We start from the raw sequence: 20,867 nt of genomic DNA, 5'->3' as shown, positions 1-20,867 counted from the left end.
GGAGTGGGAAAACATGACAATAATTTTGTAGAAAAATGAACCGGACAGCCAAGTGAAGTAGGGACTGAAGTGGGTAGAGAGACAGAAGGCAGGGAGATCAACAAGGAGGCTAATGCAATCATCATCTCTCCCCTGTCTGTGCTCTCTTAATAATAATAATAATAATGTTGGTATTTGTTAAGCGCTTACTATCTGCCGAGCACTGTTCTAAGCGCTGGGGTAGACACAAGGGAATCAGGTTGTCCCATGTGGGGTTCACAGTCTTAATCCCCATTTTACAGATGAGGTAACTGAGGCACCGAGAAGTTAAGTGACTTGCCTAAAGTCACACAGCTGACAAATGGCCGAGCCGGGATTTGAACCCATGACCTCTGACTCCAAAGCCCGTGCTCTTTCCACTGAGCCACGCTGCTTCTCTCAGGAGGCCATGCTGCTTTTTTATGTGACTTCAGAAGGGCTTTGAAGATAGAAAGACCTGTCATCTACTGGACTTGAATGGAGAGGTTGCTTCAGGCAGACAATGACCTGAACAAAGGGTTGGCATCAGGAGAGATGAGAATGAAGCACAGTAAATAGGTTAGCATGAGAGTATGTAGGAATGCAAGCTCAATTTTCATATTCATTCTGCCATCAAATCCTGTTGGTTCTGCCTTCATAACATCTCTAGAATCCAGCCCTTCCTCCCCATCCAAACTGATACTATGCTGTTCCAAGCACTTTTTCAATCAATCAATCATTGGTATTTACTGAGTGTTTTATTGAGTTCAGATCACTGTACTAAGTACACTTGTGCAAGTGTACTAAGTGCTCCAGGCCACACTTCATTCTGCTGCTCAGATGATTTTTCAAAAAAAACAATCAATCCACCTCTCCCCACTCCTCAAAAACCTCTAGTGATTGCCCATCCACCTCCTCATCAAACAGAAACTCCTATCCATTATCTTTAAAGCCCTTGTCCCTTCCTACCTTCCCTCACTGCTCTCCTATTAGTAATAATAATAATAATAACAATAATGGTATTTCTTAAGAGCTTATTATGTGCCAGGCACTGTAGTAAGCACTGGGGTGGATACAAGCAAATTGGGTTGGACACAGTACCTGCCCCATGTGGGGTTCACAGTCTAAATCCCCATTTTCACAGATGAGGGATTGAGGCACAAAAAGTGAAGTGATTTGCCCAAGGTCACACAGCAGACAAGTGATGGGGCTAGGATTATGGATGGGTTGAGAAGGAGCATGGTATAATGGACATAGTTCACAGGCCCATGCTCTGTCCATTATACCATGCTCCTTCTCAACCCATCCATAACGCTTCATTCCTCTAATACAGACTTATTTACTATGCCTTGATCTTGTCATTCTTGCCATTGACCCTTTGCCCGTACCCTCTCTCTCTGGCCTGGGACACACTCTTTCATTCATTCATTCATTCATTCATTCATTCAATCAATTATATTTATTAAGCACTTACTGTGTGCAGAGCACCGTACTAAGGGCTTGGAAAGCACAATTCACTCCCCCTCCATTTTCTGACTGACCACTTTCAAAGGTCAGCAAGGTCAAAAAGGAAGCTGATGCAGTTGTAGAGCCAGCAATGGGGCCTGTTAAATGGAGAGGAAGTGGTGGATTAATCATTCAGTTGCTGAGAAGCAGCATGGTTTAGTGGAAAGAGCCCACGCTTGGGAGTCAGAGGCTGTGGGTTCTAATCCTGACTCTGTCACTTAGCTGTGTGACTTTGGGCAAGTCACTTCACTTCTCTGTGCCTCAGTTCCCTCATCTGTCAAATGGGGATTAAGTCGGTGAGCCCCATGTGGGACAACCTGATTACCTTGTAACTACTCTAGTGTTTAGAACAGTGCTCTGCACAAAGTAAGTGCTTAACAAATACCATCATTATTATTATTTATGGAGTACTTTCTATGCACAAATCAATATACTAAGCGCTTGGGAGACTTGAATACAATGGAATTAGCAGACTTGTTTCCTGCCCATAATGAGCTTACTGCCTAGTGGGGAGCAGACAGTAATATGAATGAATAAGTAACTTATATACCTTAAAGATACATACGTAAGTGCTGTGGGGTTGAGGGTGGGGCAAATATCAAATGTCCAAGGTCACAGATTTAAGTGCATAAATGATGCAGAAGGGGGAGTGAGCTGCAGAAAAGGCTTAATTGGGGAAGGTCTCTTAGAGAATATCTTAGTAGTGCTTTAAAGATGGAGAAAGTGGTGGTGTGGCATATATGGAAGGGGAAGGAGTTATAGACTATCGGGAGGACTTGAGATACGGGTTGGAGGTGAGGCAGATGAGATTGGGGCACAGTGAGTTAACTGGCACTAGAGGAGAGGAGTGTGCAGGCTGAGCTGTAGTAGGGGATTAGTGAGGTTAGGTAGGATGGGGCAAACTTATTGAGAGCTTTAAAACCAATGGAAAGAAGTTTCTGTTTGATGTGGAGGGGGATGGGCAGCCACTGGAGGTTCTTGAGGAGTGGGGAGACATGAACAGATCATTGTTAAATGATTCATATAGCAGAGTATAGTATGGATTGGAATGGGGAGGAACAGGAAGCCAGGAGGTCAGTGAGGAGGTATTTGCAGTATTCAAGATGAGACAGGAAAGTGTTTGGATCAGCGTTGTAGCAGTTTGGATGGAGAGGAAAAGGTGGATTTTAGCAATGTTGTGTAGATAGAATTTACAGGACTTGGTGATAGATGCAGGTGAAATGAGAGAGATGAGTTGAGGTCAACGCCAAGGTTACAGGCTTGTGAGGTAGGGAGGAGAGTGGTCTTTTCTACAATTGACAAAGATGGGGGAGGACAGGGTTTGGGTGGGTAGATAAGGAGTTCGGTTTTGGACATGTTTAATTTCAGGTGTCAGACGGTCATCCAAGTAGATATGTCTTGAAGGCAGACTTATGGGCAGGGAATGTGTCAGTTTATTGTTGTATTGTACTCTCTCAAATGCTTAGTACAGTGCTCCCCACATAGTAAGTGCTCAATAAATATGTTTGAATGAATGAAAGTATGAGATTGCAGGGAAAGAAAGAGGTCAGGGCTGAAAATAAAGATTTGGGAATTGTCTGCATAGAGATGGTAATTGAAGTCACCTGAGCATACGAGTGGGTGTAGAGGGAGAATAGAAGGGGACTTAAAACTGAATCTTGAGCGACCACCTACTGTCAGGGTGGGAGGCAGAAGAGGAGCCAGCATAAGAGACTGAGAAGGAGCTGTCTGAGAAACAAGAGGAGAACCAAGGGAGAACATTGTCAGCGAATCCAAGGTTGGATAAAGTTTCAAGGAGAATGGGGTGGTTTACAGTGTCACAGGAGGTTGAGAGGTCTAGGAGGATTAACGTGGAGTAGAGGCAGAGTAGAGGCAGTTAGATTCGGTGAGAAGGTCATTGGTTACCTTAGGGAGGGCTGTTTCTGTGGATTGTAGTGGGCAGAAGCCAGATTGGAGGGTGCTGGGGAGAGAATTGGAGGGTAGGAAGTGGAGACAGCAGTTGTAAACAACTCTCTCAAGAAGTTTGGAGAGAAATGGGGTGATAGCTGGAGGGAACCGTGAGGTCAAGGGAGGATTTTTTTTTAGGATAGGGGACACATGAGCATGTTTGAAAGTAGAGTGGACTAAGCCGTTAGAAAGTAAACAGCTGAAGATGGCAGTCAAGGAGGGAAGAAGGGAGGGGGTGAGTGTTTTAAAAAGATATGAAGGGATGGGGTCAGGAGGACAGGTAGAGGGGGTAGATTTAGAGATGAGGCAAGAGATTTCATCTTGAGTTACTAAAGGGAACACAGGGAGAGTCGAAGAGGGTGAAGGAGGGGGAGGCAGGGATCGGAGAGGAGCAAGGAAGATCATAGGGAGATCAGATTTTAGGGTGGATCCTGGGAATGTTATGGTGGAACGACAGGGTTTGGAGGGAGGCCGAGTATGGGGGTTGAAAGAGAGGGAGGAGGCAGGAAGAAATGTCCTAAAGGCAGGAGGAGATGTGAGATTGCAGCAAGGAGAGGCTGGGGCCGGGGAGGTTGATTCGATAGAGGCTGTAGTTGAAGCCGGGGGAGTAAATGAGCTCCCCAGGGAGTGAGCGTAAAGTGACTTGACTAGAAGGTGAAATAAGATGACCCTGAAGGAAACAGAGAAGATGTGCCAGCGTGGAGTTACCCAGTGATGCTGCTCCACTGGAAAGGGACAACCAGCAGGACTGCTCACAAGATCCAGGACCTATACCACTTGAGGGTAGAGCTATCCCCCCTGCAGTGCTGCCCACAGGAGCTTGGCTTTTCCAGCAGGCTCAGGGCAACTCCTTCGACTGAGATTTAGAAGCAATTGGGAACTGTAGCACAGCTTCTGGGAATGTAACTGGGAAAGTGTACTCTCTCTTCTGTGATGCTGTCTGGTGTCTGGTGGAGATAAGATGTTCACATCTCCTGCTAATAATAATAATGATAATGATGATGGCATTTAAGTGCTTACTATGTGCCGAAAACTGTTCTAAGCGCTGGAGTAGATATAAGGTAATCACGCTGCCCCATGTGGGGCTTATAGTCTTAATTCCCATTTTAAAGGGGAGGTAACGGAGGCACAGAGAAGTCAAGTGACTTGCCCAAAGTTACACAGCTGATCAGTGCCAGGGCGGGGATTAGAACCCATGACCTCTGACTCCCAAGCCCGTGCTCTTTCCACTATGCCACACTGCTTCTATAGGTGTCTCGTGAGAACTCCCATTCACCTACTCAGAGCCCAGGTTTCTGAAAGGGTCTCAGGCCCTCTGTCTAGACGGGATTCCCAAGGAGAGGATCTGGCCCTCCCTCCCAGAGAGGCTGACAGCGGAGGGCTAACAAGCCTTACAAAATTCCTTTCCAATGCACTCTCTCTAATTATAGACATTATACAAGCTTGCTTTTCCCTTTGCAGTCAGAAAAAAAAGCTCTCTGAAATTGAAATGCTGTTGTAAATTGCTGATTCCATTTTCCAGTGCCTACAAATTCAGACTGCTGTGTGCTGTGATTTTCCCTCCCCATTTTTACGTACGAGAGCTCAAAATTCAGGCAGAGAAGTGTTGGCAAGCTGTGACCAAGGATTTTCCAGAAAAACCACCCTTATTTTATTATTAGCTATGGGTTTTGACCTATTTGGAAACGGAGGTTGTAGTTGGACACTGAAACCAAAGACGCGTGGGTTTGTATAAAACTTTCAACGGAAACTTTTTTGGGAGCCTCTCCATAAAACATCTTCTCCCCACTTGGTGAAGAGGTAACTCTTAAGTCCCAGACCATTGCCTTTTACAGCGCCCCAAATATTGATCCCAAATGCCACATTTGAAGCAGGAGAGGAGCTCTCCCGGGTAGTTGCTGAATGAGAAACCTTTCTTGCTGTGGCTACAGAGGTCTTGTTTCAACTCAGCAAGCATGGTGGCTTGGGCCTGAGCGAGTGCACAGATCCAAAAACAAAATTCCGGCTTTGAAGCCTTGTTAAAATCACATCTCCTTTCATTCTTTCGTTCAGTTGTATTTATTGAGGGCTTACTGTGTGCAGAACACTATACTAACCACCTGGGAGAGTACAATATAACAAGAAACAGACACAGTTCCTGCTTACAATGACCTTACAGTCTAGAGGGGGAGACAGACATTAATATGAATAAATAAATTAATAAATGCAGACATGTACATAAGTGCAGTGGGCCTGGTAGGGAGGATGAATAAAGGGAACACGTCAGGATGACACAGAAAAGGGAAGGAGAAGAGGAAAGGAGGGCTTAGTCAGGGAAGGTCTCTTGGAGGAGATGTGCCTTCGATAAGGCTTTGAAGGGGGAGAGAGTAATTATCTGTCAGGTATGAGAAGGGAGGGCATTCCAGGCTAGCGGCAGGATGTGGATGAGAGGTTTGAGGCAACATAGATGAGATTGAGGTACAGTGAGAAGATTAACATTAGAGGAGCAAAGTGTGTGGGCTAGGTTATAGTAGGAGAGTAGTGAGGTGAGGTAGGAGGGAGCAAATTGATTGAATGCTTTAAATCCAATGGCAAGGAGTTTTTGTTTGATGTGGGAGTGGATGGGTAATTACTGGAGTTTCTTAAGGTGGGGAAACATGGCCTGAATGTTTTTAAAGGAAAATGGAACAGGCAGATTGTATTGGAGTGGGGAGAGACAGGAGGCAGGGAGGTCAGCAAGGAGGCTTTCGGTAATCAAGGAGGGATAGGATAAGTGCTTACATTAATGTGGTGGCAGTTTGGATGGAGAGAAAGGGGTGGATTTTTAGAGATATTGTGAAGGTGGAACTGACAGGATTTAGTAATGGATTCAAAGTATGGGTTGATCGAATGAGAGGAGTCAAGGTTAATGCCAAGATTATGGGCATCTGAGAGGCCTTCCTTGACTAAGCCCTCGTTTAGTACTTATACTTGGATAATGTTGCGTTTATTCACTCAAAATGAATATGTACATCAATATGTGCATATCCTTAATTTATTTTAATATAATAATAATAATGTTGATATTTGTTAAGCACTTACTATGTGCTGAGCACTGTTCTAAGCGCTGAGGTAGATACAGGGTCATCAGGTTGTTCTTCATGAGGCTCAGTCTTAATCCCCATTTTACAGAGGAAGTAACTGAGGCACAGAGAAGTTAAGTCACTTGCCCACAGTCACACAGCTGACAAGTAGCAGAGCCAGGTCTCGAACCCATGACCTCTGACTCTCAAGCCCGGGCTCTTTCCACTGAGCCATACTGCTTTCTGTTTCCCCCTTTAGACTATAAACTCGTTGTGGGGTGGGAACATGTTTACCAACTCTGCTGTACTGTACTCTCCCTAGTGCTTAGTACAGTCCTCTGCATGCAGTAAGTGTACAATAAATATTACTCATTGATTGATTAATTGCCAGGTCCACTCTGCCTTTTGCTCTGTGACCAGGATGAGGGGATAAAGGCACCAGGATTGAGATAAAAACCAAGTCAATCCCAGAATGTCTTTCGTTTGTATCACCTACCAGATCTTTTTAAGTGGTTCTGGTGGAGCAGAGGCTTCAGGAAAATGACCACACCGAGAGCGAGACAGTTTTACACTTAGTAACCTAGTCCTAGTCTAGTCTAGTTAAATCACGAGCTGCACCTCTTTTAGTCCAACTTAGACTGCGAGCCCCCTGTGGAACAGGGACTGTGTCCAACCTCATTATTTTGTACCTACCTCAGTGCTTAGCACAGTGTTTGGCACATAGTAGGGAATGTGTCTACCAACTCTGTTGCATTGTATTCTCCCAAGTGCTTAGTACAGTGCTCTGCACACAGTAAGCACTCAGAAGCAGAGTGGCTCAGTGGAAAGAACTCGGGCTGGGAAGTCAGAGGTCATGGGTTCAAATCCCGGCTCTGCCACTTGTCAGCTGTGTGACTTTGGTCAAGTCACTTAACTTCTCTAGGCCTCAGTTCCCTCAACTGTAAAATGGGGAGGAAGACTGTGAGCCCCACGTGGGACAACCTGATCACCTTATATCCTCCCCAACACTTAGAAGAGTGCTTTGCACATAGTAAGCACTTAACAAATGCCATTATTAGAAGCAGCATGGCTTAGTGGAAAGAGCACGGGCTTGGGAGTCAGAGGTCGTGTGTTCTAATTCCGACTCCGCTGTGTGACCTTGGGCAAGTCACTTAACTTCTCTGGGCCTCAGTTACCTCGTCTGTAAAAATGGGGATTAAAAAAAATGTGAGCCCCACGTGGGCTGATTACCCTGTATCTACCCCAGCGTTTAGAATAGTGCTCTGCACATAGTAGGCACTTAACAAATACCATAATAATAATTATTATTATTAACTACGATTGATGGATTGATTGACAAAGATAGCACTGAACACATAATCACAATTATCAAGATTAGAAATGGAAACAGTACCAGGGGCTGATGCTATTCAAGGTTGGCCTGTGTTGCCAGTCCTCTCCTTGGCCCGGGGCTGACTGGAATTCACTTCTCTCTCAGCATTTTTTCAAAGCAGTGGAAGTACAAATTACCTTTTGAGATGTCATGGCCATTTGCCAACCAGGGCTAAGGGACTGCTGTATCATGTTCTACAGCCATGCATGAAAGACCCATTTTCTTAGCTCAGTTAAAGTGAAACTTGTTTTACAAAGGATACATGATGGGACTGCTGATCCCCTAGAACATAAGTTGCTGAGGCTTGCTATGTTGCCTGGCCATTTTCTTCCATTGTATCCCACCAGTTAAAAGCACTGAAGCAGGACAGGGCAGGAAAGCTTTGTGCTTCAAGGTCATCCAACACCCTCCTAAAGAGAAGTCTATCCAGCCAAGTACAAGCCTTAAAATATACTTTGGCTTTAGTTACCCTGACATTTCTGATGAAATTGCGAGGGGAAGTGCTTTGTTGAAATATTAAGATAATTGCCTCCAGTGAGAGTGTGTGTTTGTGTGTGTGTGTGTATTTATCATATCTGAATTTTTCAGATAAAATGTTGCTGAAGACCTGGCCTCAGCATGCTAAGGGCTGAAGCCCTGGATAAAGTTGATTCTTTATTTTTGGGACCTGATAAGGGTCTCTGGGTATGGGGTCCTTGCTTCTTCAAATATTTTTTCAGTTTAGCTCACATGTTTTCTTGGTTGAAATTGGCTCATGAAATTATCTCTAAAATTTGCTCTCTGAAAAGAAAGTTAATTGCCACTATTCTTGCCTGTCACGGTTCTCCTGAAAAGCTGCCGATGTGGGTAAGGAGGTTAAGCTACTTATTAACAGTTGGCTTTATTTTCCTAACACCTGCCTCTTTCTTCACATCGGAATTCCTGCTGTCTTCAAAGGTAGAGGGGGTCTCAGTTTAAGATTAATCCCACTGATGTGTTCATGTGGTTCCTGCACTGAAATGAGGATTTTTTTTTATGTGTGTCTGTTCTTGAAGCATCATCTACATAGACTGTTCATGGTGCCATCTTCCAGTTAGATCAGTGGGCAATCAGTAGTGCTAATTGTTGATCAAAAGCTGAGATTAAAAAACCCAAACAATTTACAACATTTGAAATGCTTCATTTCACCATGGAAACTAATCAAATAGATTAATGAAATGATGTGGGGTTAATTATAAACTGATGTCTATGTGAAATCCCTTTTCACATGGGATCCCTATCCACATGGTCGGGGATTTATGTGGACCATCACGGGTCACAGTGTTTCTTCCTAGTTTGTTTCACTGGGTGTTTTTTGTTTTTAATCGAGTTACTTTTGTTTCCATTTTAGCACAATCCTATTATACTCTCCCAAGCACCTAGTACTGTGCTCTGCATATAGTAGCGCTCAGTGAATATTACTGATTGACTGACTGATTGATTAGTCGATCAATCCTAGACTTATAAGCAGTACTGATTGGCTCATGAATGAATGTTAGAATGTAAGAATGTCACTTCAGATCCAGGACTTTGTCTCTACAGGAGCACTAGGTGACATAGGAGATGTTTGAGGGTTGAGGCTCTCTCTTACAGTCATCTAGATTGTATGCTCACTGTGGGCAGGGAATGGGGAACATGACTACCAAGTCTGCTGTAGTATACTCTTTCATATCCTTAGTACAGTGATCTGCACATAGTAAGCGCTCACCAAATACTTTAATTGTTTGTATGCACATTTCTGTGGTTAGGGACGCACAAGCTAACATTATGACCTTTTCTATCTAGTTACCCAGAATGGATTTCCTGACCCTGGATTTGCTCATATCACTCTTGAACCTGTTATTTTTCACTGCACAGAGTTCCTAGAGAAGCAGCATGGCTCAGTGGAAAGAGCAAGGGCTTGGGAGTCAGAGGTCATGAATTCGAATCCCGGCTCTGCCACTAGTCAGCTGTGTGACTGTGGGCAAGTCACTTAACTTCTCTGTGCCTCAGTTCCCTCATCTGTAAAATGGGGATTAACTGTGAACCTCACGTGGGACAATCTGATGACCCTGTATCTACCCCAGCGCTTAGAACAGTGCTTGGCACATAGTAAGCGCTTAACAAATACCAACATTATTATTATTATTCCCGGGTAACAAATTCCATATGCCACCCCAGCTGCTGAGGGAAGAAAAGTTTGCTTTGGTTCATTTTAGACCCAGTACCTTCAAGCTTCAGTGAAGATCTCCTGATCCTGGAAAGACATGTGGTACCCTATAATTCCTGATTTCTTGATTTATAATTCCTAGACCACACTGACTGCACACAGTCAGTCAATCAATGAATGGCATTTACTGAGTGCTTACTATGTGCAGAACACCGAACTAAGCATCCACAGCCATTACGATTCCATGTACTCCCTAAGGTTTTGAATTTCCAGATGGAAGAGTCCTTGTCTTCCCAATCTGAAATCAAATGGATGCTACTTCATCCCCTCATCATTGCAGTTGCGCAAGTCTCTAACATCTCCAGCTCCATTTTGTGTTGCCTTCTACTACTTGCAGTAGTCCCATTGTTTCAGGGAGGGACAAAATTCTGCTTGTGGGTTTGTTTTCCATCCCTTTCCTGACAGTGAATTGGAGCAACTGAAATGAAAGTTCAGGAGAATTTCTCCAGAAAAGACAGTAATCATAATTAATTACAATAATTACAGTAATTACAATTAAGACACAAAATTGTCATGCATTCGAGAATTTTGGTATTATTGTATGAAAAATGTCCCCAGTGTTGAGGATATTTATTCTCCACTTTCATTCATTCAATAGTATTTATTCATTCATTCAATAGTATTTTTTGAGCGCTTACTATTTGCAGAGCACTGTACTAAGCGCTTGGAATGAACAAGTCGGCAACAGATAGAGACAGTCCCTGCCATTTGACGGGTTTACAGTCTAATCGGGGGAGACGGACAGACAAGAACAGTGGCAATAAATAGAGTCAAGGGGAAGAACATCTCATTAAAACAATAGCAATTAAATAGAATCAGGGTGATGTATATCTCATTAACAAAATAAATAGGGTAATGAAGATATATACAGTTGAGCAGATGAGTACAGTGCTGAGGAGAGGGGACAGGAGGGGGGAGAAGCAGAGGGAAATGGGGAGAAGAGGGTTTAGCTGAGGAGAGGTGAAGGGGGGGGTAGGGGGAGCAGAGGGAAAAAGGGAGCTCAGTCTGGGAAGGCCTCTTGGAGGGGGTGAGCTTTAAGTAGGGTTTTGAAGAGGGGAAGATAATTAGTTTGGCAGAGGTGAGGAGGGAGGGCATTCCAGGACAGTGGGAGGATGTGGCCTAGGGGACGTTGGTGGGATAGGCGAGAATGGGGGATGGTGAGGAGGTGGGCGGCAGAGGAGCGGAGCGTGCAGGGTGGGCAGTAGAAAGAGAGAAGGGAGGAGAGGTAGGAAGGGGCAAGGTGATGGAGAGCCTCGAAGCCTAGAGTGAGAAGTTTTTGTTTTGTGCGGAGGTTGATAGGCAACCACTGGAGGTTTTTAAGAAGAGGAGTGACATACCCAGAGCGTTTCTGCAGGAAGATGAGCCGGGCAGCGGAGTGAAGAATAGACTGGAGTGGGGAGAGAGAGGAGGAAGGGAGATCAGAGAGAAGGCTGTCACAGTAGTCTAGCCGGGATATTACGAGAGCCTGTAGCAGTAAGGTAGCCGTTTGGGTGAAGAGGAAAAGGCGGATCTTGGCGATATTATAAAGGTGAGACCGGCAGGTTTTGGTAATGGAGGTCAGGAATCACATCTATCAACTCTACTGTACTGTACTCCTCCAACAACTTATTTGGTGTTCTGCATAGAGTAATTGCTGAATAAACAATAATTCTCTTGTATGCTGGGAGTCCTGGATATGGCAGTAAAAATAACCTCCCCTGTTCTTCCTGGAACAGGATTTCTGGCATCAAGGTGGCATTAGTTTCTCCTTGTGCTCTTCCATAAAGATGGTCTTTCACCCTGCAGTGACTCCAGCCCTAGCAGGTCTATCCTGAATGTCAACTAGCCTGTAAGGTTAATGCTGCCTTCCTCATTGTAGTCTATGGGCCAAAGGAGAACAGGAACAGTTATAGACTCAGTTAGGACAGACATTTCGGTTCAATCTCATCCAGATGAAGGTATCCTCCGGGTTGAAATATTATCCATTTTCTTTACTATAACTGAGTCTTGTCATTGGAAGCTGCTCGAAGCTCAAATCAAAATATCTGAGATGGAATTTCAGAACTCTAATGTCAAATGGTCCGTGTCTACTGAAACAAACAATGCCATGCTGTGATTTCTAAAGTCATTTTAATCCCTAAAACTTATGAGTTGGTGGGGCCAGTGAGCTTCCCTGGACCTCCTTTACAGTTCGGTTGTTTTGTGCTGAGAGCACATCTACCAACTCTTTTATATTGTACTCTCCCAAGTGCTTAGTACAGTGCATACAAAGTGCTCAATAAATATGATTGATTGATTTTAGGAGATGATGAATGGTACAAAGAGCTGATCTTGCTCAAAGCATATTATGGAGGCAGGGAGGGAAGTAGAGAAATACTCAAAGACCTTTATTGATGAGCAAGTCACCACCCTCCCAACCCCTCAGCAGTTTGGCATTTTTAGGAGAGAAGAAACCAACGCAGTAGGAAGTTTCCAAATTCAACATCTGATTTGGGGTGTTTCAGTGCTTCCAATTCAGCTTGATGGAAGTTCTTTCCTCTTGAATTGGTGGCTGCTTGAATCTCCAGTTTTGCAAATTTGCCATGGAAGAAGCCCTGACTTATCACCCCTACCCCTCAGCTCAGTCCTCCAATCAATCAATGATATTTATTGAACATCTACTGAATGCAAAACCCTGAGCTAGGTACTTGAGAGTGAAGGAAGATACACAATCCCCACCTCAAAGGGTTGGCAATTCAATTATTGACAAATAGTGGGAGCAGTAAAATGAACAAGGAGAAAGCAGGAAACAGTACAAAATAATTATAGTTATGGTATTCATTAAATGCTTATTCGGTGCTAATCACTATGCTAAGCATGGGGGTAGCTACAAAGTAATAGGATTGGACACAGGCCCTGTCCCATTTGGGCTCACCATTTAGATCTTTCACTCGCTCCGCATTGGTAAAAAATCACTTTGCTCTTGATATACTAATGTTTTTTTCCAGTAAAGGCAAAACATATGGAGTTGGGGAATAAAATTGAAAGTCACTTTGAAACATGATACAAGCTGTTCTCAACCTTCTGCTCCTGCAGGGGTGGGGTGGGGTAGGGGTGGGGCTTCTGTTCCCTGGTGGTCTGACCTCACCGAAAGTCCTGGGTGACAAAATCACCGCTAAACTGTATAAGTCAACAAGGTCATGCTGATAATAAGGAAGTCAGTGTAGCACAAACAGGAAGGATGACCAAGTTAGTGACTGTAAAGTAGAGACTTAACCTTTCTACTTCAATCAATCAATCAATCATTCTATGCTATTTATTGAGCACTTCCTTTCATTCATTCCCTCATTCTTTCATTTATTTAGTCGTATTTACTGAGCATTTACTGTGTGCAGAACACTGTACTAAGTGCTAGGAAGAGTACAATGTAACAATAAAACATTACCTGCCCACAGTAAGGTTATCGTCTGGATAGGGAGATAACATGAATATAAATAAATAAATTATAGGTATGTACATAACGGCTGTGGGGTTGGGAAGGGGATGAATAAAGGGAGCAAGTCAGGGCAATTCAGAAGGGAGTGGGAGAAGAGGAAAAGAGGGCTTAGTCAGGGAAGGCTTCTTGGTGGTAATGTGCCTTCAGTGAGACTTTGAAGAGGGGAGAGTAATTGTCTGTTGGATTTGAGGAGGGAGGACGGTACAGGCCAGAGGCAGGATGGGGGCGAGGGGTCCGTGGTGAGTTAGACCAGATTGAGGTACATAGAGAAGATTAGCTTTAGAGAAACAAAGTGTAGAGGCTGGGTTGTACTAGGAGAGTAGTGAGATGAGGTAGGAGAGAGAAAGGTGAGTGAGTGCTTTAAAGCCAATGGTGAGGAGTTTTTGTTTGATGCGGAGGAGGATGGGCAACCACTGGAGTTTCTTGAGGAGGGGGGAAACACGGACTGAGCGGTTTTGTAGAAAAATCATACAGGCAGCAGAGTGAAGTATGGACTGGCATAGGGAGGGTACAGAGACCTACACTAAGCCCTTGGGAGAGTAAGTAGATGTGTTTCCTGCCCTGCAGAAGCTTACAATCTGGTCTGAGAGACAGATATTACAATCAGTTACAAGGAAGGGGAGCAGTCGAGCATAAAAATACGTACCATTGTGCTTTGGGTGGTGGGGAGTGTGGGGAGTACCCAAGGGCCTAGGGTGGTGCGGTAGTTAAAGAAAATATAATGGGGAGATGAGACATTAGTTAGAGAAGACTTTCTGGAGGAGATGCCACTATAATAGGGCTTTAAAGATGGGGAAAAGTAATGGTCTGTTGGCTGTGAAGTGGGAGGGAGCTCCAGGCAAGAGGGAAAGCACGAGCAAATGGTCGATGGTGTAAGTGGAAGATCTAGACTGAAAGGTCATTGTGGCCGGGGAACATATCTACCAACTCAGTTGTAGCATACTCTCCCGAGTGCTTAGTACAATGCTCTGCACACAGCAAGTTATCATTAGGAAGCAGAGTGGCCTAGTGGAAAGAGCATGGGCCTGGGTGTCAAAAGGACCTGGGTTCTAATTCTGCATCTGCCACTTGTCTGCTGAGTGAATTTGGCCAAGTCACTTCACTTCTCTGTGCCTCAGTTACCTCATCTATAATATAGGGATTAATATTAAATGATCCCTGTGTGGGACATGGACTGTCTCCAACTTGATTAGCTTGTATCTACCCCTGCACTCAATAAAGTGCCTGGTACAGAGTAAGCACTTAACAAATACCAGAAAAAAAAATAAATAACATCTATTGATTAGGCTAGTAATAATAATAATAATTATAGTATTAAGTTCTTACTATGTGCCAAGCACTGTTTTAAGCACTGGGACAGATACAAGGTAATCAGGTTGGAGACAGTCCATGGGGCTCACAGTCTCTCTCCCCATTTTAAAGATGAGGTAATTAAGACCCAGAGAAGTGAAGTGACTAGCTCCAGGTCACACAGCAGATAAGTGGCAGAGCTGGGATTATAGAACACATGACTTTCTGGGTCCCAGACCACTGCTCTATCCACTATATCGTGCTGCTTCTCTATAGAGGAGAAGAGATATTAGACGTAAGGAATGGGGTGGGGAAAAACATTCCTATTATTGTCAGAGGAGCCAGTTTTCTCCTAGTCTATCCCAAGTGGTCTGGGTAGGTGTCCTCCTCCAAGAGCTGGGACCTCACTATCTCTGTGTATTTCTGCACTTCCCTAATCAATTATATCAACTCATCCAAAACACACATTCACTCTGAAACTGTGATGGTGAGGGAACCTCCCATCTTAAATGGTGGGTGAACCTCAACCCACTCACGAAGACTTTGGGCCAAGAACCCACCCAGGGAATTTGATTCTAGTTATAGCAATTTGTACAGAAGCACTCTCTTGTCCCTACTTGTTGGATTCCAGCTGGGGCTGTGAGCCTACTTATGACCAATGTGACCTCGGCATACTGCTGATGCTCACCACGGCAGCCCAGACGAGTAAGTGGAAGCCAAGGTAGCTGCCTCAGAAGCCACTTCAATCGTCATTGTCCACATACCAGCTGTAATTTCTGCCTTCCCTCCACTCCTCTGTCTGTGCTCTTCTGCTCTTCCCAAAACCTCCACCTTGGCCATATCTCACTCTTGGCTTGCACACCTGCAATCCCTGCTCACATTGTCCTTTACTGCTATGTTGTACACTCCCAAGTGCTTAGTACAGTTCTCTGCACACAGTTAGTGCTCAGTAAATATGACTGAATGAATGTATATTAGAGGAGTGACATGGGTGAGCCGGGGTGTAGTGGGAGAGGGGCAAGAATAAGTAGGGAGCGGAGTGCTGATTGAGTGCCTTTTGGCCAGATGTTGTGTTCCTCTTTGGTCATAATGATTCTAAAGGGATGTGGAGTAACTGAAGAGGACCTGGGGTTGGAGTGGAGACCAAGACTTAGAGACGCTGGGCTGTTTAACCTAAGGAAGAGGAGGTTGGGATACAACGGTAATTGTTTTCCAAACTGGAAGTTTTTATAGGCAGTATGTGGCCAACTGCTCTCTACATCCCTAAAGTATTGGACAAAATGAAACAAATCTCCATCGAAAGGGGAGAGATTTCAGTTGATTGCAAGGAAATACTTACAGACTATCAGGGTGATTCAACGCTTGGACAGGCTATGGAGGTTGGCCTGTAGTGTTCTTATCCCTAGAGATCTGTAAGAATAGAAGGGACGCCTTTTATTTCTTGTTGGTTTTGCTATTCTTTGGCCTGGAGGAAGGGTACTGGTCCAGAGTTACTTATTGATTCACATTAATGTCTGTCTTCCCCTCTAGAATGTAAGCTCATAATGGGCAGGGAACGTATCTATTAATTCTGTTGTAGTGTACTCTCCCAAGCGCTTAGTACAGTGCTCTCCACATAGTTAACACTCAATAAATACGATTGATTGCTGACCCTTCCATCTCAGTGATTCTGGGAACTGACGTTCACCCCCTCCCACCCTACTGTTTTTGTTCATTTATCCACTGGCCTAACTTTGGCCTTCATTTACTGGAAAGGACAAGCTCTGCTCTCCCGCCTTTAAGGCACAGTCTTGCTGAAACACAGGACTTAGAGGTGGTTGGAAGGAGCCTGCTCCTGTCCTGATGTAACAGTGTTGAGACATTTCCTGCTGCTCTTTTCTTCTAATTAAAAATACATTTGCAAGAACACCCTTCTGGCCAGCTTTTGTTTGGCAGATGATTCAAAGATAACCTTTCTGAAAGTCTCACATTTGGCAATCTGAACATTATTTGTTGATAAGGGCTTAATGTCCTGAGGTGGTGAGAGCTCCTGGAGCCCTGAAAAAGAGTTTTGTAGCTCAGCCAAAGAGAGAACAACACTAAAATCATCGCTTTTTTCTATTATTCATTCACTGCTAATGTTTGAACGTGGGCCTGGGAGTCAGAGGGATCTGGCTTCTAATCTCATCTCTGCCACTTGTCTGCTGTGTGACTTGGGCAAGTCAATTCACTTTTCTGGGCTTCAGTTACCTCATCTGTAAAATGGGATTAAGATTATGAGCTTCAAGTGGGACAGGGACCGAGTCTAACCCGATTTGCTGGTATCTACCCCAGCGCTTAGTACAGTGAAGCAGTATGGTAGAGAAGCAGCATGGCTTAGTGGAAAGAGCACGGGTTTGGGAGTCAGAGGATATGGGTTGTAATCCTGGCTCCGCCATTTGTCTGCTCTCATCTCTCTCACTGATGACTCCTTGCTCTCTCCTTCCTTCCTACCTGGAACTCTCTCCCCCTTCATATCAAGTAGATCAATACTCTGTCCATTTTCAAAGCCCTCCTAAAATCGCATGTCCTCCATGAAGCACTCGCTGACTAATCTCTCATCTCTCCAGCCTATTTCCCCCTGCTACTGAGTCAGCTAGCACCTTAGTCCTCTCCCTTTAAGTATTAGGCACTCAACCCATAGCACTTACGTATAAATCTTTAAACTCTGTTACTTCCCCTTGTCTTGTCTTATGCTGTCAAGTCGTCTTTGACCCATAGCGATGTCATGGACGTATCTCTCCCAGAACCCCCAACCTCCATCTGCAATCATTCTGGTAGTGTATCCATAGAGTTTCCTTGGTAAAAATCCAGAAATGGTTTACCATTGCCTCCTTCCACACAGTAAACTTGAGTCTCTGCCCTCGACTCTCTCCCATGTGGCTGCTGCCCAGCACGGGTGAGTTTTGACTTGTGGCAGATTGCCTTCCAATCGCTAGCTACTGGCCAAGCTAGGAATGGAATGGGCAGGCCTCTGCTTGATTCTCCCTCCCGTAGCCGAGACTGGTAGAGTGCTGGAGACTCTCCAGGTGCGACCCTAAGAGGGGGCCCTTCCCCTTACCTGTAATTTATGGTAGTGTCTATCTCTCCTATTGGACTATAAGATCCTTGAGCACTCCTTGCAAGCACTTAGTACCGTGCTCTGCAAAGAGGAATGGAGAAGCAACTTGGCTTAGTGGATAGAACGTGGACCTGGGAGTGAGAAGGTCCTGAGTGTTAATCCCGGCTCCATCACTTGTCTCCTGTGTGACCTTGAGCATGTCATTTAATTTCTCTGTGCCTCAGTTACCTCATCTGTTAAATGGGGATTAAGACTGTGAGTCCAGTGTGGGACAGGGACTATGTCCAACCTTTACCTTGTATCTACCCAGATCTTAATACAGTGTCTGACACATAGTAAGCTCCCAACAGATATTATAAAAACAACTGCTCAATAAATACCTCTGATTGGTGGATTGATGGAGAGATTTTTGTTTGTAGCTTCAGCCCCTCTCCTCCCTAGAGCATAAACTACCACTGAAGCATCCAAACCACATCCCACTTCTACCATCTGAAATTGAATTAGGTGGAACAAGAGCATAATCCTCTAAACCTTAGGAGGGCAAGGACATCACTGTGGATGTGTGGGAAGAGAAATGGGCTTATTTTGATGTTTAATTAGAATTTATTTCTGCTGGTTTCAACTCCACTCACCAGATCGTAAACTCCTTGTAGGCGAGAAGTGTCTTCAGTGTACATAATTTTTGTATATTCGTAATTATTTATATTGATGTCTGCCTCCTCCTCTGTACTGTAAGCTCACTGTGGGCAGGGAACGTGTCTACTGACTCTGTTGTATTGCACTTTTCCAAGTGCTTAGTACTGAGCTCTGCCTACATTAAGAGCTCAATAAATACTAGTGATTGTCTATTTCCAAGGCCTAGGAATAATGATAATAATAAAAATAATAGTACTTGTTAAGCGCTTATGTGCCATGCACTTTAATAATAGTAATAGTAATAATGGTATTTGTTAAGCACTTACTATATGCCAAGCACTGTTATAAACCCTGGGGTAGATACAAGGTGATCAGGTTGTCCCACATGGGGCTCACAGTTTTAATCCCCATTTTACAGATGAGGTAACTGAGTCCCAGAGAAGTGAAGTGACTTGTCCAAAGTCACACAGCTGGCAAGCGGCGGAGCTGGGATTCGAACCCAAGGCTTCTGACTCCCAAGCCCGGGCTCTTGCCACTGAGCCACGCTGCTTCTTTACAAAGCTACAAAGGCTGCCAGCAGCCACGGCAGCGGGATCTGTGTGAAGGGTATTTCCCGTGGTCCTCACTGGCCCCCAGCCCCCAACCTGACTGTGACAGGTGTCCGCTGGGATGAGAGATGAAAAGCTTTAGAACTGCTTCTCTAAGGCACAGAATGGTTATGCTGATGCTCTGCTCTGAAGCGCTTCCTCGTGGGGCAATTCAGTCCAAAGGTGATATCAGCCTGTCCAGAGTGGCGTTTGACCAGTGGTTTCCAAAACACTGATTTCATTACATTGATCTGTTTGCACACGTTAGCAAAGGAGCTCCTGGAAAGTAAGCATTGTGCTTTTTACATGACTTCTTCACCACTGAGTTTATTGTGGGGGGCCTAAATAAAGGCCAATTAATTGCTAAGTGAGGCTGTGAGAAGAATTCCCAGGGCACAGTATTCAGGGTTTTGACAAGCTGTGATAGGGGGACTGACTCAAATGAGCATTGCTGGCAGGTACAGAGCCTTCAGCCTCAAATTCTTTAATGCTTTTTTTTATTTTTTCATTTCACTTCTTTTTTTTTTTCATCGCATTTATTTAGCTCGTACTATGTGTCAGACACTGTAGTAAATGCTGGGGAAGATACAAGATTATCAGGTTGGACACAGTCCCTCTCACACATGGGGCTCAGAGTCCTTGGCATAGCAGATAGAGCACAGGCCTAGGAGTCAGAAGGTCATGGATTCTAATCCTGGCTCCATCACTTGTCTGAAGTGTGACTTTGGGCAAGTGACTTCACTTCTCTGTGCCTCAGTGACCTCATCTGTAAAATGGGGATTGAGACTGTGAGCCCTCCCTGGGAGAGAGACTGTATCCAATCTGATTTGCTTGTATCCACCCCAGCACTTAGTATAGTGCCTGGCACATAGTAAGTGCTTAACAGATACCATGATCACTATTATTATTATTAATAATCCCCATTTTACAAACTGAGGCCCAAAGAAGTTAAGTAATTTGCTCAAGGTCACTCAGAAGACAGCTGGTGGAGCAGTCCTTCTGACTTCCAGGCCCATTTTCTATCTACTAGACCACATTGTTGCTAATTCTCCCCCTCCTCTTCTTCTTCCACCTTCTTTTTCCCCGCCACTACGATTGAGATGCATACTTTTCTGAGAGTTGTATTCCTTTCTTCCTTTATAAGAATAAGGATTTCATCATCATCCTCACCACCCTAAACCATGACTAAGCCCTCGATTCTACTCCAACTCCCTTCTGTGTCACCCTAGCTCTTAGATTTATACCCTTATTCACCTCCCCACCCCCTTCCCCAGCCCCACAGGACTTATGTATGTATCCATAATTTGTTTATTCATATTAATACCTGTCTCCCATCTAGAATGTGGGCAGGGAATGTATCTATGAACTCTGCTATATGGTACTCTCCCAGGCAGGTGGTACAGTGCTCTACAGAAAGTAAATGCTCAAAAATACAATTGATTCTGAACACTTTAAAGAACAAGGTTCTTGCCTTTGAGGAACTTACAATTTAATGGGGAAGACATGGGAACCAAAACTGCCAAAAGAATAAGATCATACATAACATCATCATCATAATAAATTTACACCATTTATGAATCACTTACTATGAGCTAAGACCTGGGGTAGATGCAAGATTATGAAATCAGTCCCAGTCCCTGACCTATAGGAGGTTCACAATGTATCTTATTCCCATTTTATAGATGCGGAACAGCCCAGAGTGTTAAGGACTTACTTGTTCTAGGTCACACA

At 44.4% G+C, this 20,867-nt stretch overlaps 1 non-coding gene across 1 annotated transcript; it reads right to left on the bottom strand.

Annotated features, from left to right (window-relative positions):
- Positions 1-17,761: 17,761 nt before the first annotated feature.
- On the bottom strand, positions 17,762-17,899 carry LOC114812636. Its single transcript, XR_003760287.1, has one exon. It is a non-coding gene; the product is annotated as a small nucleolar RNA SNORA7 (small nucleolar RNA).
- Between the last annotated feature and the right edge of the window lie 2,968 nt (positions 17,900-20,867).

This window comes from Ornithorhynchus anatinus, chromosome 5, assembly GCF_004115215.2.
Source record: "Ornithorhynchus anatinus isolate Pmale09 chromosome 5, mOrnAna1.pri.v4, whole genome shotgun sequence".
NCBI lineage: Eukaryota > Metazoa > Chordata > Mammalia > Monotremata > Ornithorhynchidae > Ornithorhynchus > Ornithorhynchus anatinus.
Note: the sequence above shows the minus strand (reverse complement) of the source record. Positions and strands in the feature narration are given on the sequence as shown.